This window comes from Strongylocentrotus purpuratus, unplaced genomic scaffold, assembly GCF_000002235.5.
Source record: "Strongylocentrotus purpuratus isolate Spur 01 unplaced genomic scaffold, Spur_5.0 spur5_contig_844, whole genome shotgun sequence".
Classification (NCBI taxonomy): domain Eukaryota; kingdom Metazoa; phylum Echinodermata; class Echinoidea; order Camarodonta; family Strongylocentrotidae; genus Strongylocentrotus; species Strongylocentrotus purpuratus.
In genome coordinates this window covers 1,928,123-1,949,726 of record NW_022145551.1, presented here as the reverse complement: position 1 = coordinate 1,949,726, position 21,604 = coordinate 1,928,123, and positions in this window count along the sequence as shown.

Sequence of the window (21,604 nt, the reverse complement as noted above, 5' to 3'; positions counted from 1 at the left end):
TTTTTTTTTACGTTCCTGCTTTGAAAAAATATATAAATAGTTTATTGTTAGGATCATCTACATACTATGATCATCTACACAAGTCTCTTTAACTTTATGATGATCCAACCACTCCGTAATAATAGTAGATATATGTTTTTAAGAAATGTTATTGTATTATGCGACTTCGCGTGCTTTTTTGAAAATGAAAGTGGTGAATAAATTCAATCCAATCTTATTTCAAAGACATTTTATCATTTTGTTTTGATTTGCAATTGTACCTGTTGTGGTAATACACTCCTATCACTGGTTATTTCAAAGATTTTTTTTTTTTTTTTTTTTTTTTTTTTGGAATTCGCGTGCTTTTTTTTAAAATGAAAGTGGTGAATAAATTCAATCAATGCAATTGTACCTGTTTTCTACCTGCAGATAAGCCAGACATGCAAATGAAGTGTGCTTCAGGGTACGATGACCCTTGTTATTGTGTTTGTATCTCCTCGTCTCAAAGAAGATCAGCTTGACTGGCGAAGCGTGAATTACCTGCGAGATTTAAAGGTAAAGACCAGTTATGGTCATGCGATTGCATTGTGAAAGAAACGTTGTGGAATCGATCAGAAAAGGTTGATCATCTAGCATCTAGCATCTGCAAGGTTCTGGAATCATCAAAATGATAAGAGATTTGGCCCATTCTTCTAAAAGTTACAAGCACTATACACAGAAAGATGTATATAGGACTACCCTATATCTCTCACAGACCATGAGAGAAACAAATTTACCAAATATATGAATTAGTAGGCGGTTTCCCGGCAAATTTTTTATCATCATGTATAAGTCAAAACATATTCTTTCACATGATTGGTAATGAGAGCTTCCATTTCATTTTTTGAAATTGGGGCGTTTCCAATACTGGTCTTTACCTTTAAAGGGATTGAGTATCTTTGTCTCAGGTTCTGAAACAAAATCCTGGATTCAGCTCATAATAATAATAATAATAACGTTTTATTTACCCAGGGTAGCCACTTCAGTTATGAAACTGCTCTTCCAGCGGGCCCTGCATAACATAAAATGTTATTACTACCCTTCTCCAATCTAATATGCTGAGCACCTAGCTAGAAGGCAGAAGGTCCCATTGTTATAATTCTTTGGTATGACTCGGCCGGGGTTCGAACCCGCGACCTCCCGTTCATGAAGCGGGAGCTCTATCCACTGAGCTCATGCTGCAATGGTAATTATAAATCTTTAGGTCAGTCAGTTCAGGAAACCCATGACTTTTACAAGCCGATCGCCTGTCTGATTATCAGGATATTAATGATCGGAACCGGAATCATTTTTTTTTTCCTAACGGTTTTTATAACACTACAGTCTATTGGAGAAAATGAGTATGGTAAAACCGGTCACTTGATCACAAGATTTGTACTTTCTTGAGGCACTTCATGATCATTTTGAAGCGCAAATTTTGTTAGGGCTTCAATTTTACACCATATTACAGACACTGAGGGCCGTGCATCTCAGATTTAACATTGTTAAACGATGCCTTTAAAGGGCCATCGAGCCGTGACAACAATCTTCTTTGAGAAGAAAAGGTGACAGATCACATGTGAAAGGGTGCATGTAATCTGGTCAACAAATAGAAAGCTACGAGAAATTAGAAGTGGGGTAACAATTACATGTATCTATTTCTATTTATTTGGAAAATAAGTAGATAGGGCTATATGCTTATTTAGAAAACTTCATTCACACACAAATATTTCGTTTTACAATACATCAGTATATACAAATTATTGAAAACCACGTGAAAGACACATGGAAAGAAATCAAATGTATTTATTGAATAGGTATACATATTAGTTTAGTAAATTTAAATGATAGTTAATTTAAATAGTTAAGTTAGATTTTAAAAGACGACCATGCAGCGGTAATTCCTATCAAATAAATGTGTTGACACTTAACCTACTTGAGTGCTACATAGATTTAGGCAAATCATTATGGATATAGGTTTCAAACTCTCAAAATGGCGAATTCAGTGGTCAGCCCATAATACGGGGCAACCCTCAGTCTGGAACCTTTTCATGATTCGGCTGTGCTTGTTGAATATAATTATGTTGAATAATATAGGTCCTCCCACGGAGAAAACAACATCAACGGTCAACATTTTTGGGGAAAAAATCATGACTTAGTTTGTTTTTTGGAACAGCTTTTTGGAAAGCTGTTCGTAAGCACATCACAATGACATTATATATATTACGGGTTGAAACAAATTGACGTAATAATACCAATTTGTTAAAAAGTCGCTTTATCATCATGAGCGCTTACAAGATGTACCGTAATTATAATAAACCCGATCACTGGACTCCATTACTACTCTGCATAATACAGTGCACATTCCCCACTCCCTGAGGAGCAATCCAGGTAGCCCCTTTTCTTTACGGGCGCGCACACTATTATCCAACAAAAATGGCCTTTCGCATCCTTTAAACGTTTAGTGATTTCACGTTTCAACAACATTCATGACTTCAAACCCTAGACTCAAGATTTTACGCCTCGGTTTCCTTGATGGTTTGCTCTCCTTCAAAGCGAATTGTTGTCGAAATTGGAGTGCTCTTTTGAATTGACCAGAAAAAAAGATGAGAGCATTGTATTACCTAGCTAATTGAGGCCCCTGTGACCTGTTTCTTTGCGAACGGGGTTTTTATCGTGTTTATCGCATCGCCACGCCCTGCATGTAAAACATGAAGAATGTTTTGAAGGATGTGCGAACGTGCATGCGAAAAGTGATATCTCCTAAAAGAGAGAGAGAGAGCTAGTGCAGTGGATCTCTTTCTCTCTCTTTCCAACCTGAGGCCTTACGAATTTGATAATGTTTTGGACCCCTCACCGAAATTATTTTAAAAAAATATTTTTTAATGAAGAATGTACATGTAGGAACCTTTCGTGGTTACCCTGTCAATGTTTATTTCATCTATAAGAAAATGATAAGATTAATTCTAACAAAAAATCGTAACGAGGTATGAACGACCAAGAAATCAAAAATAATTATTATAAATTAAAGAATATTATTTGCAATTTTCTTTTGTATAGGCCTATATATTTGAGTAAAATAATACACTTTATAGAAACATGTACTTAGTCCGGAGGTTAAACATAGCACAAACAAGTTACATCTGTCGTACTAACATATTCTCATGGGAGATTAAGATGACTGAAAAATGGGAAAAGTTTGTATAATATCGGGTGCATACACCATTGAATACCCAGGCCAATAGTTGTTCGGTTTTCCGACTATGCCCCTGTTGGAGACAACATCTGTTGGGGTTATACGCGGAACATCATTATTTTTATACTGATACGCTTTAACCTTTTGCTTCGGGGAACCGGGGGCCCTGTATTAAGCCTATGGATATGAGAGTATTGAATAGTCAAAGGGTTAAAGACTGTTTTCTGGGTCAAATTCATCGGACGACATAATATCAAAACAACAACGAAAAGAGGAAAAATCATAAATAGGTCAGGCGCAAAAGAGAGCCAAAAACCTGAACTAGATGTGCGTGTCTGGCCAACGAATCGTGTCCAAATTTGGTGGAAATTGTCTGCTTGCTTCAATTAAGTTTGACATGAAAATGACAGTCCGTCTCATTGAGGTGCACTGTAGACGGGAAGTGGGATAATGGCAGTGATTGCGGGTGTTTGACCTATTAAAAAGGTCCCGCTGTTAGCAAAAAGAGACGCCTGTGAAAATGCTGTTCATCATCTTCCTATAGATTTTCGCCGCGATTGCCATGAAAATCTTGCTGGAAACCCTATAGTGAATGGGTATATAGGGCTTCGTTCAAGCGTAAAAGAACTTTAGAGGTAATCTTTCAGTGTAATGTACCAGTAATTCATCAATTTTAGGCATAATAAACACGGTGAATCCCATGACATTTTCAGAACTTTGATTTTCATGGTCTGGAAAATGTTGTGTGTTATTAATCCTCGAATAATCATGATTAAGCATTCGGGAAACGAGTGCCCCCCCCCCCTTCTTTGACTAGCTCGTGGAGCTAGGGTTTGAGAGGGGATCCCCCCCGTCTCATTCTCTCTCTCTCTCTCTCTCTCTCTCTTTTCTCTCTCTCTCTCTCTCTCTCTCTCTCTCTCTCTCTCTCTCTCTCTCTCTCTCTATATATTATACAATGTCGCTCATAACGGTGGAATATTTTTTTACCCCAATTTATGGAATTATTTTTAAAATAATTCCATAAATTGGGCTGAAACAAAAATATTCCAACTATATGAGCGACAGTGTATCTCTCTCTCTCTCGAGACCTATCTATCTATCCATATCTCTCACTCTCTATCTCTTTCTTTTTTTCTTTCTCTCTCTCTCTCTCTCTCTCTTCTCTCTCTCTCTCTCTCTCTCTCTCTCTCTCTCTCTCTATATATATATATATATATATCGAGACCTATCTATCTTTTCTTCTTCTTCTTCTTAATTCTTCCTCTTCTTTACTCATGTTTAACCATTCGAAAATGGTGCGCGAGGAGGGGGGGGGGGCACGCATCTCCGTTCCTATACCACTGCAATGGATTATGGTACATCATATACTAATGTGACATATTCGTTTTTATCTATTTATTTATTTACCACTTGTGGGGTGAAAACCCTGCTCAGCACGGATACTGATTTCCATAGAGGTACTTAACCCATTGCTTACTGGAACCTGGTGGTCTCTGTGTTAAGTCTATGGGAATTAGATAATTCAGTAGTCAACGGGTTAATTGATTTGATTCATGCAGACAATGACTTCCTTCCCGTTAAGTGATACCTGGATAAGTAGCCTAAAATCCGCAGACTTTCATTGTCTGATTAGCTGGATAACTTTGTTTTCCACGAAATTTGGAGGATGAGGAGAATAAGAAAAAGAAGGAAAGGAAGGAGATAAAGAAGGAGGATAAGGAGGAAGAGGAGGAGAAGAAGGAGAAGAATAAGAAATAAGAAAGAAGAATCAAGAAGAAGAAGAAGAAGGAAGGAGTGGAACAAGAAGAACAAGAACAAAACAAGAACAAAAAGAACAAGAACAGAGCAAGAAGATCGAGCACAGCATACTTGCTCTACCAAATAAAAAAGTCATATCAACTACCATCATGATTGTACAAGATTTTGTTTCACGGCATCTATAAGGCTTCCACCCTGGACCAGTCATGCTCATAATCGGTTGTTACAAGAATTAGTGTTTTATATAAGCTTCGTTGTTTGTCACCGCCATCCTTGACTCGAAATGAGAAGCTCGCTTTTGGATACGCCAATAGGAAATTTCGATTAACACGTTGACGCCCATGGCGGGTGTTATGTTTCCACTGCGAACAATCGGGTAACTCGTGCAGCTTCGCGCCCTTGACTGGGAAGGTTGGGTTGTTGAGTAGTTTGAATAATTGCTGAATATTATAGGAAGGTCCTCGGTTCGAGCCTCGATATGAGGGTAGTTCTAGTTCTGCAATACACATTTTCCTCATACGAACCAGTCATGTAATAGAAAGTTGGTATAAGGATGAATTAACTTTCTAAAACCTTGCCACTTAATATGGTGGGTGTTATAGCTTGGAATGCCTCCTGTACTATACAATTAACAAGTTTAACATTATCGTAATTGTAATATTGTTATTGGTATATTATAGAAAATTAAGAGACCATCAGCACAACCACAACTAAAAAAAAACCCATCAGTGACCAATATCACCTGACTAACCAACCCCAACTGCACAACCACAATAACCTCAAGCTCAACGCGACCAGCGACATCATCATCTTTACCACCACTACACCACCAAGACCACCACACTTATCACAAACGCAGTGGCGGATCTAGAGGGGGGGGGGGGGGGGGGGGGGGGGGGTTGCAACCCCCCCAAAAAAAAATCCGGGGACCATTTTTTTGAAACCTTATCTTTTTTTTTTAAACTTGTAATTTTATTTTATTCTATTTCTATGTATTTATTTCATTTATTATTATTATTATTATTATTATTATTATTATTATTATTATTATTATTATTATTATTATTATTATTATTATTATTTCTTTTTGGGGGGAGGGGGGGGGGTTGGGCGAACAAATGTCACAGAGTCCCTTGCCCCCCCCCCCCCCCCCCCCATCAGCTTTTTTGAGGACACGGGCCACCGCCGAAGTGACAAGCTAGGCCAGCGTTGCCGATTCTCATCCCCAAAATCCCCACATTAAAAAAAAAAAAAAAAAAAAAAAAAAAGGAAAAAAAAAAGAGAAAAAAAGAAAGAAAAAAGAACGCACGCTGGAGAGAAACCCTTTCAAGTGCAAATATTGTGAGAAGATATTCAACTCATCTGGTAACTTAACCAAACACATGATAACTCTGGATATAACTGTGTATTTAACTGTTACTTGATTTAAAAAGACGTTATCATGCACTGCTTTTTATGGTCTCCATTGTGTTAATAGATGCCAGGAAAACATCACTTACGGGGTTCAAATAAACACCCCAAAAAAATCGGCTCGCCGCTTCGCGGCTCGTGGACGATGCTCCGCATCGTCATTATTGGTCAACCCCCCCCCTGAGCAAAAAGCTAGCTCCGCCCCTGCAAACGCCAACACAAACACCGTACATCACCTGACCAACACCCACTCGACGACTACCATTACCATAACCAAAACATGACCAACTAGACCATCACCCTTACAACTAACAACCATCGCTACCACCGTAACAACACCAACACCATCACTCTTACCACAAACACCACCTACGATTACCACTACCACTATCACTACCACCCCCATCACCAATAGTCACCACAACGAAAATACAAGATATGCTCACCTGATTTACCGACTCCTCTCTGACCCAAAACAGTGAATCGTATATCCCTCTGCATCTTAACAGGTGATTGTTTGGTAGACCCCGTCATCTTGCCCCCCTCAACTTCTCCAAAAATCCCGAAAAATATTTCACCTATGAGATCAGGACGCACCCCTTTTATTTCAATTGGTGTCACTCTCTCCACCGATGCTGGTTGGTATTGAAGACTCACAAGAAAGTTAGAGCGGTGCAGCTCACCAACCGATTCTGACTGAACACGATGACTTCCAAAAAGGTTAAAAGCGGTGAAGCTCACCCACTGGTGCACTTTTAGCACGACTCCAAAGTGACAATAGATATCTCCCAGTAAAGCGACAGATCCTTCTTAGATCAATCAACAAGCTCGCAGTATCTAGGATCAATCTATGTAGGAAGGGGTAATCACAGGGGTGTGGTGTTGCACCCCTCCCTTTCGCAAAGTTCCCCCGTCAGTAGCACGATGATAATCCGAAAGTGATCATCTTAACCCCCTTAAAGCGCTTTGGATCCTCGCCGGATCAGCATAGGTCACTCAATAATGTAGCGTCCACCTGTTCATCAAAGGCGACTGTCAAATTTAGCAGATTATTTTCGATCCAGAAAAAATCGTAAGCGTTATATTTTGAAGGATATTGTTTAAAAGTTAATCAAAATCTATATACCACTTTAATTGAGGGTTACCGAAGGAGAGGAATAATCAAGTAAAAGACAGACTAAGAAAGAAATGTAATACCGAAGTGATACGAGACAGCTAGATGTATAAATGTTTAAATGAAATCGGTGGTAAGAGCACGAACCTTGCAGAAATATGCATGCACGTGCAGAAATCATCAGTTCAAAATGAAAATGGGGTGTCCCAATTGAAAGCGATAATCACCAAAGTAGTGAGGTGTCACTATTTAACCACCGCTTATAAAAATCCGATTGTGGATCGATGGATGAGGCAAAACTAACGAACTAGTTTAATAGAAATACTGTCTGATTTCGTCACTGCTCTCTACACTGCTCTCTTTTGGAGTCACCCTTTACAGACGATGACTAATGAGTGTTGAATACCCGTCTTGTTTGAGACGGATGGATAACATCAATAGATGAGAGGACGTGGGAAAATAAACCCGCTGCTATCCCCGCCCACTTGTTGCGTAGTTGCTAGGCAACGTCAAACAGTATAGTAGTGACGGCTCTCGAATAGGGTTAGCAGACGACAGGGCTTGTCCGAAGTTTATCCTGCGTGTACGCAACCGTTATCAGCAAGCTTGCAAGTAAAACAATAAACTCAGTATTGAAACGCGCTCAAATTGCGTCACAAAACCTATCTAATGTTGGGATGTCTTTTTTTTTCCTTTTTTCACAATCCGGGTAAAATACAAATTGTTGCAATCACTGCTTTATTCCTCAATAATCATCCACAGAATGGAGCAAGGCGATGATGATGACGACGACGACGTTGAATATAACCCAGTTTTCACGTCCAGTGCTATTCAAGACGCTTGCACAATAAACATTTAAAGAAAAATATAGGGCCCATGTATCGAAAGGTTAATGTGGTTATCCGCAGATTACATTTTATGTATCGAGTATGTCAAACAAATCGAGCAAGAAGAATGGATGTGCTGTGCGTTCACGTCATACTCCTACAACCGTCCAGCTGCATTATGACGTGCACTGATCGTCACGTCGACAGTAGGGAAACAGTAGGGAAAGTACCGTATTGGTCTGGTTCGGTCCTGGGATTGGATTCATACCACGAGAGGGCGCTTATCAGAATAGAGATTTCCGTAAAATTGAATGTGCTTGAGTAATTAAGAGTGGATGCTCTTTTGGAAAATGAAGTTCATATTGAGAAATTATAAGAATATATGTTTATGATGTCACAGCTTTGGTACTCTATACCTGGCATAGCTCGCTAATTATACCTGCCCCCCCCCCCCCCCGTGTACAAGCGGGTTTGTCATGTCTTTAGTAGAGTAGCTCCAGGGCAGTGGCGGGTCCTGGAAAAAAAGAAGGATAAAAAAAGTCTCTAAACGAAATATCTGACGACGTAATTTTTCCAATTTCCGGGGCCCCTTCCCCCCAAAAATGTGCTCTCCCCCCCCCCCCCCCAGCAAATCTTAAAGAGAGAGAAGAAAGGGAAGAGAAAGGGACAGAAACCAAAGAGATAGAAGAAAGGTAGGGGAGATCAGTTGCGACTTTTCCGCCAACAAAGATCAGTGTAGATCAGGGGGGAGGGGCACTGGCGTACTGATCGGGGAGGGGGCTCGCGGAGCGGCGGGGATAGGGAGCCTCCAGCTCCCTCCCATCCCCCCACACTTTTTTTGAAAAAGTAAATTAAAGAGAAATAAAAAGAAAGAGAGCAAAAAGAAAGAATAGTTAACTGCCAGTGTCACAACAAAATAAGGTATACAAAATATGTTCATCTGACCCCTGGACCCCGCCTAGGGCCCTAAGGCGGACCCCTGGATGCAAATCTGGACCGCTGGACCTCACGCCAATCAGTGTCCTGCCAGTGCCACAAATAAAGCCACAAATGTTATCATCCATCAAATAAGATGGGGGGGGGGGGTCTTATTTGATAACCCTATAGTGGTTATCAAACCCTATAGTGACTAATTCACGAAATACGCCATTTCGTTTATATTATGACTTGAATACCAGCCAAAATTGCTCTCATTTTGGTGCCTATATAATTTGTTGTAGGCCGTTGAGATAGCATTGGACATGCAAAGAAAAAGTTATTCTAAAAGGGACGCTATTTGTAAATGTTCACCGGAGGCATTGACATATATATATATATATATATAGCTTGGTCAACTCAGTTGCGTCCGGTTCGAGTTGGGCATAATATGACGAATATAGTGCTTTGCTGCAAAACAAAAGAACATACGCCATGTTGTGACCAAGACAGTGAAACTAAACAGGCCAACTCTTTGTTTAAATGGCTCTGATTATCCCAGTTCTCATAGACATGTTAGTCACCTTCTCTCCAACCAACTGAACCACCAGCGACCAACACCATTACACAATCACGACCACAAGCACCACTTCCGTCACCAACCATCTTAATCCTAACCATGATAATCCATCACTTCCATGCTACAACTGTCACACCCATCAATATCACCGCATTTCAATTACATTCATCATCTTTATATCACGTCATATTAGCAGATCACTAAATGGGAACCTTGTTTTATACTATTACTGTACTACTTCTATTACACCTACTACTACTACTACTACTACTACTACTACTAATTCTGATCATTAATATAAATGATAATAGTAATAATCAATAGGTCTATACGATGTCACTCTTGACCAAGGTAGCTTTTATTTATAACGCCTTTATTATCTATCAGAAGCAAAGTATATAACGTCATATACTGATTTGCTATTCATACACAAATATTTAACATGCTTGAAATGATAATTAAAGTGAAATCTTCCATTAGCAGTCCATATCAAAACTAATATAGGGATGATGGGAACTCTCAGATTTGTTGGGTAAACAAAATATTGAAACTGTCCCTTTTTAAAATGTTGACGATGTATTATAGAAAGCATTACTTCACTTGTACTTGAAGAATGTTTGTTCCTTCGTAAATATAAGCAACTGAACGGTTTGAGTTATCAGAATACAAAAGAAAGAATACTTCTCCGATCTTAAATTAAAAATAGTAATTTTCTGAGTCGTTATCCAAATTTTGAATAATTTCTTTGTCTGACTTTTCAAGCTTGCATTTATTTTTTAGTCGAAGGGTTGTTTTCCTTTTAACAAGCAAAATTGCGGACTTATTGCGCCTTAAATTTCCATCGGATACAATCTGAACATGCTTTCATTCGAATGATTAGCATATTGAGGAATCAATAAAACTGTAAAGCGCTTTGAACAACAATTGATGATTGTTTTTTAAATGACAAGCCATTTATTATTTCATTTCTATTTCATAACATCCCTCTTTCCTAAGGCAAAAAATGAGGAAAAACATGGCACTTCAATTATGTCTCCCTAGAGATATCGCAAACCATCGTTAGCAACGACATGGACGGCATCTCGTGTCTATGGTAACGGTGTATCATCATGCGTTTGGTTTCCATGGGCTGTGTCAGGCAAATGCACGTCCGGTTCAGCCTTATAATATTATGTTCACAGTGTTATCATTGCACGCCAAAAAACTGCATTATAGATGACTATGAAGTGTGTATACATGCCTATTATATATATCATATCGAGAACGAGAAACTAGTCTCAAGCATTGTTACATTCATAGACGAGATTCCCCCTCTTTTCTCTTTTTCTTCCTATATGTCTATTCAGCATAACACGCAAAAACATATATCTATTTCGTACTTTGTAGATAGAAATGGTTTAATAAAAAGATTATCGCAGCCAACGCTGAATTGCGATCCATTTCACAAAGACACAATACAATTGCAATTCAAATTTAAATAACACAAACCATGACATAAATACAAAAATCAAACATTATAGCATTTCATAAAAAGGTGTAGGAGAGGGAGAGTTAGAGTGATGAGAAAGAGAGAAAAAGAAAGAAAGAGGAGAAGGTGGGAGAGAGAAGGGGGAAAAGAGACAGACAAAGGGGGTCTTTATTATTACGGATGAGGAGAAATGGCAAGAAACATTCAGAAATGCAAACAATCGAGATAAAAACTATTTAAAGTCAGTCACATAGTGCAATCATGAACTGTGAAATTCTAAAAATACAATTTATATTAGTACTACATTTTATTAAGGAGATTTATCAAGTATGGAAGGGAGCTGCACTGGAAGCGTTTTGTTTTACAGTGTTATTGTTTAAACTTTGAGTGAGACCTATGAGAATAAGTGCTTTGTTGTCTAAAAGGTAAACATTCTTTAAATTGTGGGTGTTTGGCAAGAGCATTGACAAAATCTATGCATAACTGCTCACGTCTTGCTTCTAACGAACGTAGATTGCACGTTTCCAATGCTGCTTCATAACTTTCATACTGACATCCTAAAATGATTTTGCAAGCTCGTTTCTAAATACGTTCTAAAGTAGACACATGAGTTTTTGTTAAATTACCATTGAAAACCGGTACCCTATAATCTAAAATCGAACGAATGTATCTTTAATAGTAAAAGGTCATCTAGAGGCATTCCATATACTTCTTAAGGCAACGAAACAACTTCCTATACACCTTTTTGTGAGATCGGATACATGACTAACCCACTTTCCTATAATAATATGCGTCTACAATAAATTCAGTGGCGGTGCCAGAATCAGGGGGGGGGGGGGGGTGAGTGGTATACATGGTAGAGGAAATATGCATGTGGATAAAGTTACACGCAGAGCAGAGGGGAAAACACATGGTGTAGTGGAAATATGAAATATACGTAGCAGAGGAAAACATACATGGTTGATTAAATATTTATATATCATGTATATATAGAACATTTACATATGATAAGTAGAGGATATATGGTAGTAAAGGATATACATGTATTGTATTGTATTCATTAAACTTCATTGATGTACATCAATATTCTGTTTATAAATTTATAATCACTTTACAATGTAATGTAACAATCAATATTCTGTTTGGGAACATATACATCATATTAGTCAATTTACCAATTTACAATGTAATGTAACATATCAATATTCTGTAAACATTATATACCGTATAAATCAATTTACAATACAGTGTTTATAGCAAAACAGAAAGAAAATTATATCCAGCAGAAACACTCTTTTTTCTTTTAGTAATAACATGACATGATGCATATAGTAATATAATGTACCATATCATGCATGATAACGGAAATGTACACAATAGAGGAAATTTACATGCTAGATGAATATAAATCGTAGACATAATATAAATTCGTCACCGAATTCTTGACCAATGATCACTAACTTGAAAGAGTGAAAGAGTCCCCTACTAGGCATGTATATCAAGAATGATCTGAATATGGATTTCTTAGTGTACAAGTCCATGATAACAATAATAATAATAACAATAACAATAATAATAATCATAATCATAATCATAATCATAATATTAATGATAATGATAATAATGTATTTATATACCGCATTTTCCATATACATGTTCAAATGCGCTTTACGATTTAGTTGTGAACAGAAGAGGTGAGTTTTTAGATATTTTTTTAAAGTATTGAGAGACTGCTGCAGGTTGCGAAGAAATAGATTATTCCACAGTTTGGGAGTAGCCGTTGTGAATACTCTGTCACCAAGTGTGATCTGACTGACTTGCTGCTTCCCACTCTAAAACAAGACACCCTGTACGAACAGGACGATCCACATCAGCAACACGGAGATGGAGATCGTGTTACCGTGGTCGCCAGCCTGTGGTGCTGAGGAGCCAGTGGTTGTATCACCCTCATCAGTGGTCATCTTTGAAGACATCGCTGCGGGGTGGTCGGGGTCAGAGGAGCACAAGGCTGGGTGCCATTTTTACTAAAGTCGATCCGGATGTTGTCGCTTGCTGAAAAAAAAGTAATCCCGATGATTTTAAAGGTAAAGACCAGTATTGGAAACGCCCCAATTTCAAAAAATGAAATGGAAGCTCTTATTACCATCATGTGAAAGAATATGTTTTGACTAATACATGATGATAACATTTTTGCCGGGAAACCGCCTACTATTTGATATATTTGGTAAATTAGTTTATCTACATGGTCTGTGAGAGATACACACACGTGTCGAGCACGTGTGCGTATAGTCCCATATACATCTTTCTGCGTACAGTGCATGTAACTTTGCGAAAACTGGGCCATATTTCTTGTCATTTTGATGATTCCAGAACCTTGCAATACACACCAATACTTATATGCTAGATGATCAACCTTTTCTGATCGATTCCACAACGTTTTTTTTCACAATGCAATCGCATGAACATAACTGGACTTTACCTTTAACGCATTTTGAAGAAAAAAGATAAATATTGATTGTAATTTATCATAAGTCTATGAATGTATCAACGTAGATTCAACAGCGTGATGTTGGTATTTGTTAGATTCGAAATCTAAAGGGATAAAAGTACAAATAATAACTTTGTCAATGACATGATTGACGCCATGTGTCAAAGATCCGATTAACAGTTCTTATATACAGTAAGTTTACACCTAGAAAACTGCTAACTATTTAAAAAATCATCTATGAACAGTAAAGTATTATACATCTTATAAAAGGTGTTTTATCCCAAATCAGTTGGTATCATTTTTGTGTGGTATGTGTTCACGCTTAGATGAACAGGAGACATTGTTGGCGAGAGTGCAAAAATCGAATTGCGCCAAAGTGATGCCTACAGCATGTATTATGTTGGGATTAGCGAGAGTGAGAGTGAGAGTGAGAGAATGAATTGAATGTATTTAAATGAAATGCATTGGATATGCTTTTTGCAGCAGCAAATTCCACACACACGCACAAATGTACGTTGATATTTGATATTCGATATTTGATATGTGTGGCATGATTAAATTTGTGAGGGATATTATTTGGATATGCAAAGACCGAATTAATACCCAAAACCCAATTGTTTTATTCAAACATCACACAAGCAACTTTGGCGCAAATCGATTTTTGCACTCTACCAAACAATGCCTCGTGTTCATCCAAGCATGAACACATACCACACAAAAATGATACCACATGATTTGGGATAAAAACACTCTTTCATAAGATGTATAATCATTTACTGTTCATAGATGATTTTTAAACTAATTAGCAATTTTCTAGGTGTAAACTTTTATTTGACTCACACTGTATATACTCAAGACAATACACTTGCAAGTAAGAAGAAGAAGAAGAAGAGAAGGAGGAGGATGAAAAGAAGAAGAAGAAGAAGAAAAAGAAAAAATATAAGAAGAAAGGAGAAGAAAAAGAGAGAAAACACACAGATAAAGAGCACATGAAATCAAATCAAATCAAATCAATTCAATTATAGTTTGGATTAGTACCACGTATACGTGTAGCATGTTTGTTTATCAATCCATCATCAGTCTTCGGTCCACGAGCCCATACCACGCTGATGGACCGTTGGTAGGAATCTCCCGATCATAAGCTGAATCTATTAATTAAAAAAGAAATGTAAAATAAGCAGTGGCGGATTTAGGGGGGGGGGTCCTTTTTTGATACCCAGGTGACAAACCTTCAGTAGTCAAGTCCGAAAACGGCCCCATTTAGGGTAATGATCTTTAATTTTATTATTTAATGTTACTGCTTGTCAGAGATTTGATTTACTATTATAAGATGATGACGTGGATCCTAATCAGATGATTGGTTGAAAGCGTACACGTGACCAGGCATTTATTTTGCCTAACACGTATTTTGGATAATGACCGGTCATTATCCGATTCTAATGACCAGTCATTAGTCAAATCATGTTATAAAACATAATGTTATATAACAACAAAAAACATAATCTTATAAAACAAATAATACACAGCATTTTGTTCGGGTATTAGTAAAATTACCCACCTCGGGCGTGTTAGACTGTTCCAACGGTATCTTGTGTAGGTAATTCTTACTAAAATGCTTACTGCTGCGTAGTATTTGTATACTAAGGGCCTAAGATATCCTGATGACCTCCATGGATCCACCCCTGAAGTTAGGGCAATCAGCCTATTTCATGGATTTATTACAATCGATCTGGATCCTCAGCAGATGGACAGAACCAGGGAGAGGGGGTTTAGAATTTATCTCAGTATTTCTTAACAAACTCCAGAAAGTATGATTTTGGTGTTCTATGAAAAGAATAACAATATACAGATATCATAATGTACATTTTCTGACAGAAGTAGAGCACTTATTTGTTTACTTTGCACTCATTCTCTACTTTTTGTATTGTGACCGCGTTCTCCTATCTTTGTCATGTAAAGCACTCTCTTGTTCCGTTTTCATCTCTGTTGGCATCCTCTTCCCCCCTACTTCTAGTTCCTGTTAGTAGTTACGAAATTGTTAATTTAATTACTCATTATTCCTAACTATTATTTGAGGGGGCTTTTTAGTGGACCCCTCTGTTCACAATATGTATTCCTTAATTAATGGTTATGATTATAATTGATTTGCTAATGTCCTTTGACAAGACATTGATCTACATTTGCCACTCTCCACCCAGGTGTTAAAATGGGTACCCGGTATGATGCGAAAGCTAATGTGGTTTGATTAGCAATGGCGCTTGTAAAATGGCGACTGGCTGGAATGCTCCCCAGGGAGTGGAGAATGTGCATAACTTGTATGCGGGTAAGCCTGAATCCGATGGCCGGGGTAATAATATGTTCCGCGCCTAGAAACGTAGTATTAGGCGCATTATAAATGTGAGCTATTATTATTATTATTAATGTTTTGTTGGAAAAAGAAATTCAATTTTATGACATAGCAATTCAAGGCAAGGCAAGGTCATAACGATTATTTGACAATATACTGTGTATGTCTAAACAAAGAATGGCTTGTATTATTTATACTCATATCATCATGTTCTGTATACTTAAAAAATTATATTTCAATTGTATGTTATTGTGTTGAAAATATGTAGCCCTAACATAGATATTGTTTCCGATTTGATTGAGAAATATTGTTATTGGATAAATGCCTTATAAAACCATCTTAACATATTATACAAATAATGAATGGTTATGACGCCTCGTTGAATAGAATGTTAATCTTTCAACTCATGAAAGTATTCGCACTATTGAACGAATGAAAAACATTCATTATTTGTTTTATACAACATAAAAGAAGATCTAATAGAACGTTGATCAACAATTATGCTTTACTCCTTATATTTATTGAAATTGGAGTCAAGCCTTCTCGATTACATACATTCAGATTGCCTTCGCGTCAGATACACGCAGGGATACGCGCACGGCAGAGAGGTATACGCAGTCTGCATATAACCAAAAATGCACTCTGCATATAACCAAAAATGCACGCCCGTGCAATATAACATCTATTGAATATCATGTGACCAACAATCCTCCAATCAAATGACAAGGATCCACGTAGGTGTTGTATAAAATGCAATGTAACAACATACAATATGATTTGATATAGTGTCAAATAATGTTACCTTGCGCACGAAGAGGTCGCTGGTATCTAAAGGTCTTGATGCCATTTGTATTGGAGGAAGCCAACAGAGCGACATCATCATGAGCCGTGCTAGACGCCTTAGTATCCGGACAGGCCCCCGTTCCACTGTTCCCGTTCCATATACACTGATGCCGAGAACAAAAATGACATAGTAGCTCTAAAGTTGACGTTGTCAATATCATCTTTTAAAGGCAGGCTTTACTACTTCAGTTAGAAGGGATTAGACCACCCAGCGAGCCAGCGAGGTCACTGTGACAGGTGGCTATCTCATTAACTCAGCTCTCATTTAACATAAGAAAAAGAGGATCATGGGGGACCAACAGGCACTGATTGGGAAGTTTTCTATATAGAGGGAGCACGTAGCTACAAGTAGGACAGTATGCCTTTAAAAAAAGCTGTAAATAACTGTGCTCTGGTTGTATAAAGTATTGATATTTCATGTTCCCCACCTTTTTTTAATTTTGTTTTTTATTAGTCTTTAATACTAATGTTCATTTAACCTTGATTTGGCATCATCAACTCTATTAACCTGTGTGTTATACTGTTTCAACGGTTGTGAATATTACTGCACTTAAATTAGAAATTTAGAACCTCCTCCCCTCTTTCTATCTATCTTTCCTTACAAGTCACTCTCTTCCTTCCTTATATCTTTCTTTTTTTCGGGGAGGGGGGGGGGGGGTTGTGGGGTGCAAAATAAGGGGTACAAGCACATACAACTTTATGCTTCCACTTTTTAAACTTTCTATTTGTATTTTGTTTTATATAAGACTTGTGTCATAGATGTTTTCTGCCTCCTGACAAAGATTTGTTTAGCAAATCTGAATGCACTGTAGACAGATTAAACTGAAACGGTTGTCTTTGGAAGAAGAATTGTACCTTCTCTTGACTTAGTAGGGAGTAGTCCACGATGGTTGCATTACCGTGACCGTCCATAGACATGACATCGACATCACTTCCGATCATCTGTGTAACGACCTCCGAGCCGCTTAACCCAAACGCGACGTACTCGTCGTCGTATTCGATCACGCTGTTGACCTCGATGATGACCAAGTCATTGTCCATGTCGATTAAGTAATTGACATTGAGCTTGCCGTCGTCGAGGGTTTGGCAGTTGGGTAAGTCCTGAGCAAGCCAGAAATATTACGCAAGATGGAATTTTTATATTAGTTTAATGGTAAAGAATGGAAAGGGGGAAGGCATTATGGTTTAGGGGAAATCGAGGATATAATATTAGAAACTAATAATAAATGAATTCACCAATGGTTTGATAATAAAGACAGGATACGATCTAGGGCAAGGAGAGCAAGTGACACTAGGCCTAAATCTGACTGACATCGTACGCCTACTACTAGCCCACTCCGGATCATGTGCAGTACCATGCGTGTTCCCAAAATGTCCGGTAAAGGGGTATTTTTCACGCACCAAAGTCCGGCTCGTAGTACACAAAAATCCGGCCCGTATAGACTTTACGCACCGGATTTAGGGGGTGTTTTCAAAAGGAGGGAACATGCATTTGCGTACCCTAAATAACACTGAGTGGGGGCCGGGGTGCAGTACAGTCCACTGTAAAAATATATAAAAACTGATTTTCTTTTTTTTTCCTTCTTTTTTAAAATAATATTTTTAAAGTATTTTTTTTAAATAAATGTTTGAAACAATATATAATTATTATACTTTGGTGTTAGTGGAGAGCTTGTTTGCGTGTTTTTCAGAGAAGAATGGAAAAAGAAACAACTTACTGGCTACTGCATAAGAAAATAACCATCCACTCACCATATTTGCATGAATAAGATTGGATGAAGCACTCGTTATCTCAATCCTAAGCACTAGTAAGAAACAAAAGTTACATATTATATATTAATATGAAAATATTTACATATATTGATATGTTTTTTCTATATTGCTACTACTACAACTACTACTACTACTACTACTACTACTACTACTACTACTACTACTATTACTACTTCTACTACTTCTGATGATGATGATGGTGGTGGTGGTAATACTAATAATAACAATAATAACGCCACCACAACCCCCAACAACAACACAAAATCATAATTATAATGATGATAATGATGGTAATGATGATAATGATATACATGTACATGTATGTCTCCCATATATTTTACTTTTATATCTCCAAACAATTATAGTCTCTCTTTTGTCTTTGTCTTCATTTTCCCTTTCATTCTTTTATGTCGTTCGTGTCCACTGTGGAGTGCTGGTTAAGGTTGCTCCTTCCAAACTATGTTGTGCTAAACAATGATGTAAGTGATCACACCAGCCCCACACACCGATCGAGTTTGCCATGCTCCAGCAGGTTGCTTGAATGATCTCGCGGTGAACTTTCCCCTTTACCCAACTCGCCTATTATACAGAACTGTCGGTTATTTAAAATCAACATCTTCTTTCGGATATGCGCCAGTGCATATCATTGTGGAGATGTAATTGGCTTCATTACATTATAATGCTCCCTATATTAATGACTTATGTTACACAAACGCTGAACGATGTAGCTGGCAATAACGCAAGCCTTTTATTCCCGCCCCCCCCCCCCTACTCAGTGTTATTTAGGGTACGCATATGCTCGTTCCCTCTTTTTGAAAGCACCCTCTATCTGAGGACTGCCAACATTCCCGAACCCACCTTTCGCGGGCTTTTCGCGGGATTATCCTGGCTTGGAGACCCCCCTAAATCAGGAAAAATGCTCATTGTACACCCCCCCCCCTAAATTCGGAATAACTTCTCAGGAGTCCACAGAGATGAGAGAAAAAAAGGAAAAACACCCTCTTTTTAAAGAAATCTCCGGGTGAAAAGTCAAATACACCCCTTTTTTTTACAATTCTCGGGCCGGACTTTGTCGCACGAAAAGTACCCCTTTACCGGACATTTTGGCAACACGCATGCGGTCATTCCGACCCCTGAGTGGGGGGGGGGGGGGGGGGGGGGGGGAGGGGGAGGGGGGAGGGGGAGGGGGGGAGGGGGCGGGCTTTTATTCCCTCACGTGGAACTAAAAAATCATTATGACATGCCTCTACGTACCAAAGAGTTCTACCGTGGTATTCCCCTTATCTCACTGTATTGTGCAACACATTTAGGTAGGGGAATTTCGTGTTGTTTCTGCTTCAATGGGCTACATCAGAAAGTAAGTCGATATAATTATAGCCCTATAGCCCTCTTTGGTAATTTTTTGTGTGTAAACCCCCCCCCTAAATTTCTCTAAACCCCCCCCCCCCCTTTTGGATTTTTTTTTTTTTTTTTTTTTAATAAAAAAAAGAAAAAAATTCCCATGGTTGACCTAAAAAAGCTGACCTTACCCCCCCCCCAACGGAGCAAAATGTCAAATTTTCAAATTTCGAGACCAAAAAAAAAAAAAAAAAAAAAGTGTCCTCTTACCCCCCCCCCCCCCCCCCCCCCCCCCCCCCCCCCCCTCCCCGCTTATTCAGCGATCGGCTGAGACGTTGCGATTTTTTTGGGAAAAAAAAAGAAAAAAAAGTGACCTCTTCCCCCCCCCCCCCCCCCCCCCTTGAAAAAATCCTGCGTACGCGCCTGATGTAAGGTACAATGTAAAATAAACATACAGCAATAATAATACATAATTCTAATAATAACATTACAGATAATTAAAAACTGCCCTATAAATTACTATCAAACTTGCCTTAAAAGACTCTACAGATGGGGATTGACGAATAGTAATTGGTAAACTGTTCCATGATTAAGGGGCTGCAATAGCAATATGGGTTACAACATCACTTAATCTTGAGATTAAAATATTGATATTTCAAATTGACTGAATCAATAAACTGTAAGAGCATCCGATCAATATGTGTTATCGTTGAACTTGGTTGAAGGCTTCCGCCATAAGGATAGATTTGAGCGAGGTTTGCGGTTACACCACGTATTCATTTGACAGGATTAGTTGGATGGGTGGATCTCTTTTATAAGGGCCAACTAATCCTATAGAAAGAATACAGATCAATGTACGTATTGTTCTTTAAAAAAAAAATTAAACGAAAAAACAATCACGCCCACAAAAATAAAGCATAATGCTTTATTTTTGTGGGCGTGATTGTTTTTTAATGCACAAATTATAAAATGACTGTAGAAATGGTAAATGTATTATTTGTTACAATTTACACAACTGGTATAAAACACGGCCATTTCTGAAAAGTACAAGAGAAATCACATGTACAATGTGATTGAAATAATAACTTTGGATTTGATTAATGACATAGCATTCAAGTAATGCTGTTGGAAATTGAAGATAATTAATATTTGACAGATTTAAACAACCAAACCATGACGATATCTATGGAACAAGCTATAGACCATTTAATAACATGTTGTCGTTCCCAATTACTGATGATGATGGTGATTATGATAATAATATTAACAATAATAATAATAATAATAATAATAGTTTCAATAATATTAAAATTAATAATAATTTTAAGTTATATCAGTAACAATAATAGTAATAAAATGGTAATAATTATGATAATAATGACGATGATGACGATGATGATGATGATTAAAATAATAAAGAAATACCTGTAAAAAGTAGCAGGTAACAAAGAAAAGTCACGATGTTCCTCATGATTGCTCCGCCTCTCCCGCGTTATGCAGTAAAGATAGCCCAACAGTTTATTGGAATCCTTGTATGTAACTGATCCAGA